At 37.6% G+C, this 13078-nt stretch overlaps 1 long non-coding RNA gene across 1 annotated transcript in view; it reads left to right on the forward strand.

The window, feature by feature from the left end:
- The window catches only part of LOC308556521, a 30759-nt gene extending 19384 nt beyond the window's left edge, over nucleotides 1-11375 (forward strand). Inside the window, exons 2-3 of the long non-coding RNA XR_013998715.1 lie at nucleotides 5796-5923; nucleotides 10992-11375. This is a non-coding gene — a long non-coding RNA (uncharacterized lncRNA). The remainder of the gene's footprint in view (nucleotides 1-5795; nucleotides 5924-10991) is intronic.
- Nucleotides 11376-13078: the final 1703 nt, after the last annotated feature.

A 13078-nucleotide genomic window follows, 5' to 3' on the forward strand; every position in this document is an offset into this window, starting at 1 on the left:
AGTAAAGCATAAGTCAAGGTAGAAAAGATAAGGGAAAAAATGTGCCAATATAACAGGACGTTGTCGAAAGAGAGTTGACAGGGCTCAGAAAATACTTAGGGGGGATAAAGGAATAAGTCATTTCTTAAATGATTTTTAAAGTTAACAACAACAATAAAGCCTGACTGGAATCTCATGATGTGAAAGGTTATTTCTCTTCTATTAAAAATAAATTAGACCCTGGCAGGTGTGGCTCCGTTGGCTGAGCGTCATCCTGTGCACCGAAAGGTCGCTGGCTCGATTCCCAGTCCGGGCACGTGCCAGGCTGTGGGTTCGATCCCTGGTCAGGTATGTATAGAGGGCAGCCAATCAATGTTTCTCTCTCTCCCTTTCCTTTCCTCTGTCTCTAAAATCAATAAAAACACATTTAAAAAATAAATTAGAAGGTGGTCAGTGAATACCCTAGGTTAGGGTGGAGACTGGGAATAGAACTTTTCTGCTTTCAACTAGTTTATATTTTTAAAAAACAGCTCCTTTACCCAGTTGGAACCCATAAAATGCCTATATTGTGTAGCACTGGACATACCTCAAGGCCACAATAATGATGTTAAACAACCATGATTATAATATTCTAATAACTCTGTCATACACACAGACTTATTTTGGAAGGTCCTTTAAAGAGCAGACAATAAAGTTAAAAAGCTAGATCTGAGTATCTGCTGACAGAGAGGCACTGTTTGTATTAAAAGAGTGACACAAAGAAAATAAATGTGATTTCAGATCTGAGCCCTAAATCAAAAGTCACAAGGACAGATACTCTAAGGCAGTCCCTTGCAATTGAGTTGCTTCTCTGAGTGAGTCCCATGTAGTCTGCTCCCAGCTGAGCAGCCACAGAGATCAATATGTGTAGAGATGACCAATGAGTTCCTGATGGAAGGCCAGTTAGGTCAGCTAGCAAATAAATAATATGGAGGACAAGTGGTAACATGAATTAGCAGTTGGTGGTTGTGGCGGTCTAACAGCTGGTACTCAGAACGTGGTCTGAAGGCTGGCACCATGGCATCTCATCTCCCAGGTGCCTGTTGGAAATGCAGAGTTTCAGGCTCTTCCACAGATCTACTAAAGCTGACTCAGCATTTTAACATGAAAATTTGAGAAGCTCTGTTCTAAAGGATGTGATTGATTTTGTTTCATTTTGTTTTAACACAGTGGAAATTTTGCAGTAATCAAAAATATCAAGTTTTTATAGTATGGTCATTCATTCAATTATGATCATTTTAAGGGCTTACCCTGTGTTGTGACATGCTGGTCATGTCATTACTATGTGACATGCTGGCAGTAAGTACTGAAAGATAGGTAAGATTTTTGTTCTTTTTTTCTTAAATCCTCACCCAAGAATATTTTTTCATTGTGTTTCAGAGAGAGTGGAAGGGAGAAAGAGAGGAGAGAGAGAGAGAGAGAGAGATGTGAGAGAGACACATCAATTGGTTGCCTCCTGCATGCGCTCGGACCAGGGCCAGGGATCGATCAAACCCAGGACCCTCCAGTCCCCCAGCCGACACTCTAACCACTGAGCCAAACCAGCTAGGGCAAGATTTTTGTTCTTATAGAGTTGATAATCTAGGAGGAAATAACGAGATTAATTAAAAAATTAGAAGGGTAATAAATGGTATGAAAGGAAAAATACAAGAATACATAAAAGGCCTTTAACTCAGTTTTGCTCACCCAAATTTGAGAAATTAATTGTAGCTTATAGAATGTTTTTTACAAGTTGGGGGTACTCTGTTTGAAACAAACCCTGCTTGACTTAGCTCATTTGCCAGGAGGTCAGTTTTATATGTTTCCCCCTCACCCCAAGCCTCTATCTCTTGATATCACCAAGACACAATCAGAGCCGAGCAGCAGAGGTGGGGGCTAAGAACATTCCAGGCAACCATTGTGTGAGCTTACCATTCTAGGAAGAATGACTAGAAAAACAATAAGGAACTAACGGATTAGCCACCTCTGATGATACAGAATGAAAAGAAAAATGACTTTGGATAGCTCTTACAAATAGGTAGCTCGATAGCCTTCAGCAGCACTTTTATACTGAAATTTCCTTTGGCAGAAGTATTTGCTGGCTGCACTTTGAATGGCATCCCACCTAATGGAGTAGGCTGTGTGCTATAGGCACTCTTTATAGATGCGTGATTCTAGTAACCAAAGAAGTGGCATGGAATTGCAATAATCTCAGCTCACTCGTATTGTGTTCTAATGAGGAATCAGTGAGTGAGTGATTACATCAAATAACCATTTACATCAACTGCTTCCTTTATATTGTTCAGCATGATACAGAAGGACTTGAAAGACAGACAGATTTTAGTTCTAAACCCCACTCCATTTTTGCCAGCTTTATGATACTGAGAAAGCTACTTATCAGCTCTGAGCATCAGTTATTTATTATATCTATAAAATGTCAATAATTGCTGCCTCCCAAGATAGTTGAAGAAATTAAGTATGGATAGAGCACTTTTTAAGTGCCTAGTACAAAGCCACAAAATGAAAGTGCTTTCCATCACATGTAGCTCAAATTTCCGAGTTTAGTATTCCCAATCTCCCTAATTTAGTTATCTGGCCTTTCGAATAATTTTTTTCAACTTTGCAACAGTTCAGTTCAATTTAAGCTTCTATTATATGTCAGGCATTTTACTAAGTACAAGGAATACAGTGATGAATATTTAATATGACACGGCTCCTATTCTTGCGCAGTTTCTATTTACTGATGAAAACAGAAATGTCAATACACCATGAACAGTACAATGATAAAAATATAATCAAGTTCAACGAAAGCACAGGGATATTAAACCTCACCGCGAAGGTTAAGGAAGCAGCAGGTGATACCCAAGCCAAATTTCTCAAATGAGGAAAATTTAACCAAGTTAAATCAGGTTTGGGGAGGACTTTTTTAGGTAGAGGAAGAACATTAGCAAAGACTGTGAAATGCAAAACAGCATAATGCACGCAGCCAACTACTACAGTATTACGGGAGCACAGAGTGTACCTCCTAAGAGAGGTGAAAGATGAAGGCAAAGAGCCGGACAGACCACAAGACTCTAATGACATGCTAACAGTCATAGATATGATTTTTAAAAATTTGAATGATTTTTTTAAATGGTAACAAAGCCAAATTTGCATTTTGTATCTCCCTAGTGTCTGAGTAGAACAGCCATCCTTAATTCTAGTATCAAAACTCACAGATGTTTCTCCAAAAGCTGAAGGCATGTTGAAAGTTATTCATTTTTAATAAAGTAACAAAGTTTATGAAACTTGTTCTTTAAAAATTATATTAGAGCAAATTAATAGTCATCTCAAATTAGTAATTCATATGCTTTTCCATTTTCAAAGTCGTCACTATTATTTGTCACTTACTTTTTTATATGCTTTTCCAATAGGGAAAGAAAAGGGCAGACTCATAGCTAAAATAAAATTTGTGTAACTCTGGGTAAGTCCCTTAAAGTATGTCATAAAAATGATGGTCTCCAGTTGTTATGGAGAATTAATTGGCAACCTAGAATTCAGCATTATGTATATAACCCCCTCTAGAAGAAGACGTACCATCGGTTTTGCTTACCTCCTCCCACATCACCCCTCCGTGTTGTAGTTAGTTATCTAAATTCTTTCACGTTAGATGAATGTCACAGATTCATAGACAGGAGGTCACATTTGGAAAAAATGCAAAAGATAAACGTGTTAATATTTTAAAAACCATGATCCCAATTGATGGTATGCCTTCTTCTAGAGGAATTATAGATACTTTGATATTTTTCACCTGGCTGTAGTTCATATAGCAGAAAGGTATAGATTTCCTTTGTATTACTATCTTACCTGGTTATTTTACTGAATTTTCTAAATTCTAATTAGTCATTAATTGTTGAATTTTTTAGGTAGATAACATATCATATAGAGATAATGACAGTGTTCCAGTTTCCTTTCAAAGCTCTTCTTCTATTTCATTGTACTGAGCATTCATTTCAGTGGGTGAATGGAAATGGTGACAATGGGTCTCTCTCCCTCTCTCTCTCTCCCCCCCCCCCCCGTGTCATCCTCTTTTCTTCTTCCTTTTTCCTGCCTTCCTCTGATCTTCAAAGGCGATGAAGCATGAAGAAACTTCTTTCTTCTTGCTTCAGAGAGGATAGAAGTTCTGGTGGAAGCTCATAATTTGTGACCTAAGGCTTTTCTCTACACAACTTCTATGCTAGTCTGCTGAGTTGCCTAGGTGGAAGCAACATATAACACCTGTCCTGTCCTCCAAACTGTATGGAAGATGCTTGCAGGAATTTATAACTCCAGATCACAGAACAATATGGTCACTATGTGCCCATAGGGCAGTGATTCTCCAACCTGACTCATGGCCAGAATCACTTATGAAGGATTATAAATATACAGACTCCCGGGTACCATCTTGGCCCTACTAAATCAGAATCTCTGGTCATGGGGCTTGGGAATTTTATAAATTGTCTCAAATAGTTAAGATTGAGAACTATTCTCTATACTTCTAATAAAGTGCTTAACATTTTGCCGGGGTATAAAAATTAATTTTCCTCTCACCTAAGTTTTTCTGGCTGGAACCAAATTAACATAAGACAAATTTAATAGGAGAAAATGTCCAAATTTAATACATATGTGGGGGGTGCCACAAGAATATGAGACCAGAAGACACAGTGGGGAGTTGAAGCTTTTATGTCCTTTTAGAGTGAAGGAGAAGGGAATGGGGGTAAGTTGTGGGTTTGGACTTCAAAGGGCAGGAAGGCAATTCACATGGAGATGGTAAACAAATGTTGGCTGGGGCATCTTTAACAGAGGGACACACAGAGGACTTCTGTTCATTGTACCTTGCTAGGTTTCTCTCTGTCACACACTAGTTCATTCTAAAGTCTAGTTATCTATGATAATACCCCCTTTCTGGAACAAATATTCTACCAAAATCCCTTTTAGGCAATTATGGGGAAAGTCAAAGGTTTTTCCTGAGTCTTTTGTTTCTAAAAAATAACAAACTTTAAAAAATCAATATCCCAAAGAGGCATATTTTGGAGAAACAAACTCTGTTCCCCCTCAACTTAAACAAATGTATTTAGAGACAAGAGATTAAGTTGTTAGTAAACCTCTCACTATTCTTCCACATGCTCATTCCAGCCTTTGCTTATATCATTTTTTCATCCATACATGCACTTTGAATACTCTTCTTTCCTCTCACCACTCCAAGTACTATTGATCTTTAAGGCTCCGACAGTAATTCTTCCATTATTCCAAACATTTTACTGTTTTCTTCCTTGTAAGAAAAGCTACAAAGCCAAGCATGTTTTCATCATGCAACATATTTGCTCTCAATTTGTTCTCTGTGCTTTAACCTTGTCTCTACACCTAGGTTTTCAAGTAGTATAAAATAGGGAACAATATTTTCGCTTCATTTTCAAATCTTCAAGAACCAGAATGAATGAAAATTCCATTTGGCCCTTTAACCCTTTCACATTTCCTCACAAAATGGTCTTATCTTTTTTGATGTATGTCAGATAAACAGGAAAAGTGGATATAAGGAATTGTGACTAAATCAAATATTTAATGAAACAAGAACCTTTTAATCAAAATTCCCTTAAGAAGAAAGTGGTATTCTTAGGAATCTGTTCCCATTCATCTGGAGGTAGGGAAGGGGAAATTTACTTGGGGTTACTTTGTCTAGGTTATTGCTTGTTTGTTTTGGCAACCAGAATTTCTTCCTACCCTGAATATTAGGGGCTAAGAGCCTGGGAAATATCTGAACCAGACATCTCTGTTTCTAGGACCTAAATGTGAATGATGTTCTGCCAATGCAGTAACTTTGTATGAGATTTCGAAAGCAGAAGAGAAGCAGAATCCATTGCCTTTATCTTCCAAAAGCCGTGGTGAATGGATGCATGGCCTTCAGCAGGTAAGAGGCTTTACAGTGGCCTCCAGGTGTCCTACTTTAAGTTCCCACCTGACAGTATTCACCTCCACGTGGCTGGGAAGCTACGAGAGTATGAGGGAGTTTGCCAGTGATTCCTGAGGAGAGAACAGCATCAGCCTCCTGATTTTCTAGAACAAACTTGAAAGCTCATAGCACCCTCACTACTCTGCCTTCCCAGTGGTTGTCTAAGCCTTTTCACTCACTCTATTAAATATCTTTCTGCTTAAAATACCAAAAGTGGCTGAATCCTCACTGATTAGTCATCCCACTAACATAAAATTCTCACCTTGAAAAAATCATCTTTGCAAGGGAACTATGAATGATAGATTTATAATTTCATCAAGCAACTTTGCGAGATTCTTTGACTTCCAGTATGTGCTTATTTTATTTATTTGTGTCATCCCCTATTGACTTCCTTGAGTAATTAATAGGGGAATCCCTAAAATGGGTTGTTGGAGGAGCTAATAAGAGGATGTGAACACTAGTTTGTTCCTCAAGCTGGACCTGGCAATTGGAGGCTCTCCACTCCCTTCCCTGTCCTTGAAATGTAAGCTCTGCCCATTGCTCCCACAGTGGGAACCATTTTCAAAGACACAGCTTTGAGAGAGCAATGTGTTGTTGAGACTACCTGGACAGTACATGTGACTGGGCAGTGTATGTGACTGACTTAAGGTCTCTATGTAAACTTTTAAGAATCTGGCAGGTGGGTGCAAAGATCTACTCATCTGCAGCACCCAAGAAAAGCCTAGTAAGTTCCCTTCCTTACTGAAACTGCCACCTATCAATCTAGAGTGGTCTGCCTTTTCCTTTGGTCTCTCCTTGCCCTCCACATACAGTGGCCAGTTTCATATTTTGCCCAGGAACTCCCAAGATTGTGAACCAACATAGACAAAACTTAGAGGTATGTATTTAAAGGGAGAACTACAGTAGGTAGCTAAAATATTGTCTTCCACACTGAAAGCTGCTTTGGAAGAAACAGAAAACAATATATAGTATGATAAGGGGCACTGCCAGAAGAGAAAAAAAATGAAGTCCCTGGGACCTGCTCAAGAAAGAAAAGGAAATCACAGGCAATTGGTGGTGCTTGAGAAGGTACTCAGTGATTAGTAATATGCATGCACCTAGCCATGAAATCAGGCCTCTTATGACTGCATCCAACTCATGCCTGGGTGTTTCCTTTATGTCAGAAGAATCCTTCACAAACATTATTTCTTCATGGAGACTCTTTCCTAAGGACTGTGATTTTAATGTCATTGGATATTTGCCATTCATTCATTTATTCATTCAACAATTGTTGATTGATTGCCTATTACATGCAAGCACTGCTGTAAACACTGGGGACACTATGGTGAATAGTACCGGGCAAAATCATTGCCCTCATAAAGCTTGTATTATGGTGTGGGACACAGGCATACCAAAGATAAACAAACAACATAATTTCAGAATTTAATAAGTGATAAAAAAGAAATAAACTAGATGATAAATTGATAGTAGTGCAGGTGTGAAGGGAAGTAATTTGAGGTCTGGAGGTCTGGAGAGCCTCTTGGAGAAGGTGATGCTTGAACTGTAATCCACAAGGTGAAGAACCAGATATATACAAGGATGGAGGGTTCCATTCTGCTCTAGACAAAGAACATGAGTAATATTAAGTGAAAAGGTCCTTGAAAAGGACCCAACTATGTTTAAAAGGGGGAAGGGTGATAGTGAGAGGTAGAGTGTTGAGTGAAGCCAAATAGGTAAGCAGGACCTGTGTCACATAGGGTTTTAGTAGTCGTTGTGCCAGAGACACTTGAGCACATTCCCTCTCTCTCTCTTTCTCTCTCTCTCTCTCACACACACACACAACACACCATAATGTTTCAAAGCCAGCTCTATGGTAGCACCTGCTTAGAGCAAGTAAACTCAAAAGGCGAGGTGCTCTAACACCTCCTCTGGTGAAAAACTCACCCTTGCGCAAAGCAGTTGAAAATAAGCATAAGCCAAGGGAAACTGGGGGAATTTCTGCTATTATAATTGAATGCAACTGAAAACTGATAACCTGCACAATAGAAAAACAGTAAATGTGTGAATTCCGATCTTTCATTCAATCTTGGCATGACCCCCCCCCTTTGTTAGAGGGAGATAGCAACAGAACCACGTCACTTAAGAATGGCTTGCTGCACATTCTGTGTGTATTACCAGTCTTCAGAGGAAGTACTTTTCCTATCATTCCTAGTACAGGACGGTAAAGATGAAAAGTCTGGTGGCCTAAGAATATCTGTCCGAGTAAAGGCATCAGTTCTTACAATAAGCAATGAGACGTCATCAAAGTGTTATCATCAAGGAAGTAACATTATCTGATCTACAGTTTTGAAAAATCACTGCACTGGGTGATGGAATGTAAAGGGACAAGCCTGGGAGAATGAAGTGCTGTTTGGAGATATTTCTGGTCGTCCAGGCGATGAACAACAGTGTCCTGGATTAAGATGAGGCACTGGAAGTGGAGAGTGACTTCTATTTTCAAGTAGAAATGACAGGACCGATTGTGTGGATGAAGAAGCCAAGAAAAAGGTTTAACCAATATGATGACTAGATTTAGAATTATCCAACAGATGGAATGATTTTATCATTTACCAAGATGGAGAAGACTGAGGGAGCAGTAATCAGTAGGGCTGTGAAAAGAGACTATCGAGAGTCCTTTCTGTAGATATGCTACCTATGACATGTGTATTAGCAGTGGTGTGCTGGCAAATATTTAACAACATGTTAAACTCCTGAGGAAATTAAGATACAAATATATCACAAACATACGTTTATTATAAATTTTACCCCACATAAAAAAGAATAGCATGTAATTTGCAAGAAATATTAAGTACTCTTCATTGTAAAAACCATATAGTATTGTATGATTTTTTTATTTTCAAAAAATAGCTTCTCCAGAAAAGACACAGAGAACAAAAATAATTTAGTATAAATCAAGCTTGATATATTGATAGTTAATAGAAGGAGGGGGGTAGGGGAAGAAGAGAGAGACAGGCAAGATGAGACTGTTACAGATGCCACTCCCCTAAGTATGGACTCCATGGTGGATACGAAGGAAACAAGAGAGGGATGAAAGTAAAACTGGATATGAAGTTATCATTAGATTAAACAGATTTTTGGAATTGGAAAGTACTAGGTAGGTTAACTGGAAGATCAGGAGCTGACGTAATTACTGACAAAGCAAGGTCTAGGGTGTGCATGAACATGGCCATGGATGATCAAGGCAGGTGTAGAACAGATTTTTGGAAACGAGATTTGTGATTTAGGAAGGCAGGATGTTGGATGAGTCGTCTATGTGGAAGTCAAATTTTGACTATGAATAATGACTGTAATAGGGGTAGAGAGGATGACAAGAATGACCTGGAAGCTAAATATTTTAGTGAATGAGAGAGAGTGATCAGGAGGTTGGTAGAAGTGGTGGGTGGTGAATGGTGTGTACTTCAAAGAAGGTAAGATTTTTAAATGAGGAAAAAGAAGAATGAAATTGATAAGCAAGGACATTTATTCTGTTTCTTGACCCTGGGAGTAACAGGATATAAGAGATGCTAGATGCTAGATAGATTAGATATAGATGATAGATAGATAGATAGATAGATAGATAGATAGATAGATAGATAGATAGATAGATAGATAGATAGATAGATGATAGATAGATAGATAGATGATAGAGATAGAGATAGAGATAGAGATAGAGATAGAGATAGAGAGAGATAGAGATAGAGATAGAGATAGAGATAGAGATAGAGATAGAGATAGAGATAGAGATAGAGATAGAGATAGATAGATGATATAGATAGATATAGATGTGTTTCTACTGGTGGCAACTTTAACTTTGTATTATTAGTACAACTCAAATGATTTCCAGTGGTGCTGATATATGAACTTTGTGGGTTACAACTCATCATTGGGTGTGCTGAGAAAATTTAGATGCTAAAAATATTTTAAAACCTACAGAAAACCTTCAAAACTGTAAAATTGAAGAAAATGATGTATGATTTTCAAAATCAAAAGTCTTCTATAAAAAGATTATTTAAAACTGCTCTGACACAAAGAATAATAGAAACTGAACTACAAGTGTCATATGTAGTTTTTAAAATCAACCAGAGGCACTATTATCATAAGAGGTTAGGAACCAGTAGGATAAAATACCAAAGAAAGTGAAATAAGATTATAATTTGAAAGAATTTAAAAGGTAAACTTTTATAGACACATACAAGGCCATAGTATTATTATGAAATGCAAATTGAGTGTCAAATAAAAGATTAGCCTTCTGGTACTTTCCTCTGTAGGTATATTATTCATTTCTCAGTTGTACCTAAGTTGAGGTTGGAACACGGATCAGTCAAGTATTTAGGGTCTCCAGTACAGTGGGGTACACAGTGTTTGCAGACATAGGTTCTGCCCTGATGAGGTGAACAAATTCTGTATAAAAATTATTAGAAGAAAAAACATCATGTAGCCAACTACTAAATGGTATGGTAAGACCACAAGGATAACATCAGAAAAAGTAATAATCATTAGAAGTCAGAGTGGAAATTAATTAGATTATCCTTGCACTGGGCTGCCCCGCAATCTAATAACTTATTTCAGTGACTGTCATCAGTAAGAGCTTTTAACACATAAAAAAGAAATTAAATAAAACTAGAGTAATGCAAATGAAAGCACACTTACTTTATCACTCTTCTCACAAAAAGGTCACTCTGATGAGTTTTCTGTCCATAATAATCACAGTAAATTATTTGTTTAAAAAAGACAGTCCAACTATCAAAACAAATAATGCTTTTCACCTTTTGAACTCTCTTGCCAAAAATTGAGAAACCTTCCACAATCAAGCCCTTATTCATTCAAAAAGGATTTATTGAGCACCTATTTCATACTCAGATGGTACAAAGTGTCATTGGCGATACTCATTCAGTGTTCAGATACAACCTCTGCCCTTAAAGGATTTACAATCTAACTGGGAAAGTGATTAAAACAGGTAGAATATTGCAGAATGGTAAATAATTGAGTTCTCATTTTTTTTAATTAGATGCTCAAAGACTTTGTAATACAGCATTTAGAATTTTTAAAGCTAAAAATGAGAAAACCTATAAAACCTGATGGACACCAGGAAGCCTCCAAAGAGAAAGTAGAAGATGGATTGGCTTAGTCTGAATAAGCCAGAAGGCTGAACAGCATCACACAAAAGAAGTGAATGATGTAAAGACCAGATTCTCAAAATGAAGACTCATCCTGCATGAAATAATACTAGATAATATGTCTAAGTCTTCAAAAGTCCACAAAATTAACATGATTCAATGGCAAGTAACTTGAAATGTTGTTGTTAGGTGAACACAAATATATTATGCAGTAGAATGCAAAATATGTGAAGATTTTTCAAATGACAGACAAAAGCTTGTTCTTTCGATCATTTCAAAACATGAAATAATTGTCTATGAACATTAAAGGAAGTTTATCAGGAACGATTGCAAATTATTCATCAGGAAAGGTAGAATTGGGCCTGGCAGTGGTCAAAGTATATTTTTTTAAATGAAGGAAGTACAGTGATAGATAAATAAAAAGAAAAATAACTGAATAAGTAGGTAATTGAAGCCAAATATAGGACTTCTATTTACTTCCTGATACACTGCTCTCTACTACCAGATTTATGTAAGATTTAATGGGAAAGAGAGATGAAAAATCTTTTTTAAGTTCCCAAACAAAAATATAACATAAAGATTAATCTGACACTAATAGGTAGGGTGGAAGAGAAGTGGGAATAGAAATGGGGTGTCTTCGGAATGCTAGGGGTCAGAAGATGATCGCAGTCATTCAAACTGCTGCTGCTGTATGAAATGATGCATGTATGTTAACAACAACAACAACAAAAAGTCGGGAGAAAACGGGTAAGAGCACTCTGAGATCAGTATCAAGACTAATTATAATGTAAATTTTGAGTTATATATGAATTTATCAGTCTTATGAATCAAAATGGCTTCAGGTAGTTGGAGACAATGCAGCTAATTAAATGTTGTATTTATACTTTCCATTTCCTGAATTTCAAGAAAGAAATGCATGAACTTACAGAGAAAGAGAAATACCATATGATGTCACTTAATGTGGAATCTAAAGAACAAATGTTGCTTAATGTGGAAGCAAACAAACAAAGTAGAAGCAGACTTATAGATACAGATACAGGTTGCCAGAGGGAGAGGTGTTAGGGGACAGGGTGAAAAATGGTGATGGGATTAAAAAGTACAAATTGGTAGTTACAAAATAGTATGGGGATGTAAGGTATATAGTCAATAATATTGTAATAACTATCTATGGTGCCAGGTGGGCACTTGAATTATCAAAGAAAACACTTTGCAACCTATATGAATATCTGTCTGCTGTGCTGTACACCTGAAACTAATACAAAATAGTGTTGAATGCAAACTGTAATCATAAAATAAAATAATAAATTTTTAAAAAGAAATGCATAAACCCAGACAGCTCTGTGTCCCCTTTAGCATTTCCACTAGATCTCCCAGGGACGCCTGTGTCCACATCTGGAAGCCAGAGGCAGGCGCAGGAAGCAGGCGCTGCTGGGGGGGGCATCTAAGAGGATCGCTGTCCTCACAGGGTGATGCTGGTAATGCCAGCTCGTTAGCAGAGGAAGGAAAAGACGGACGGGCTCACTGGGCAGCTCGGGTTGCTGAATTTAAGGTATTCCCTGATGAAAAAGAGAAAGTAACAGTGGCCTAACAGTTAACACACATAGGCCAAGACTGTGAGACACTCAGACTGCATAATGCTATTAATTTTCAAAGTAGGAACCTAATGACTACCGCTTACCACCTGTGGTTGATGTTAGTGCTTCCATAAGAAGAAAAAAGACAGTCTGAGGCTAGTGATCTTGGCGACTAGAGCTGCCTCCAGCAGGGCCTCTTAAAGAGGGTGTTGACAATTTTATTATAAACCTCCCTTAGAGGGTTTCTCATTTTCATCTATAATTTGTCGTATCCCTGCACTAGTGTAACTAATAATTTGCTTAAATCATTTTAGCCATACTTTTAAAAACAGAGAAAACAAAAGTGGAATTTTTTGAGCAGCTAAGACCACATGCTTGTGTTCTTTCTTTGCATTATTCTAATA

Source organism: Miniopterus schreibersii, assembly GCF_964146895.1.
Source record: "Miniopterus schreibersii genome assembly, chromosome: 4".
Classification (NCBI taxonomy): Eukaryota; Metazoa; Chordata; class Mammalia; order Chiroptera; family Miniopteridae; genus Miniopterus; species Miniopterus schreibersii.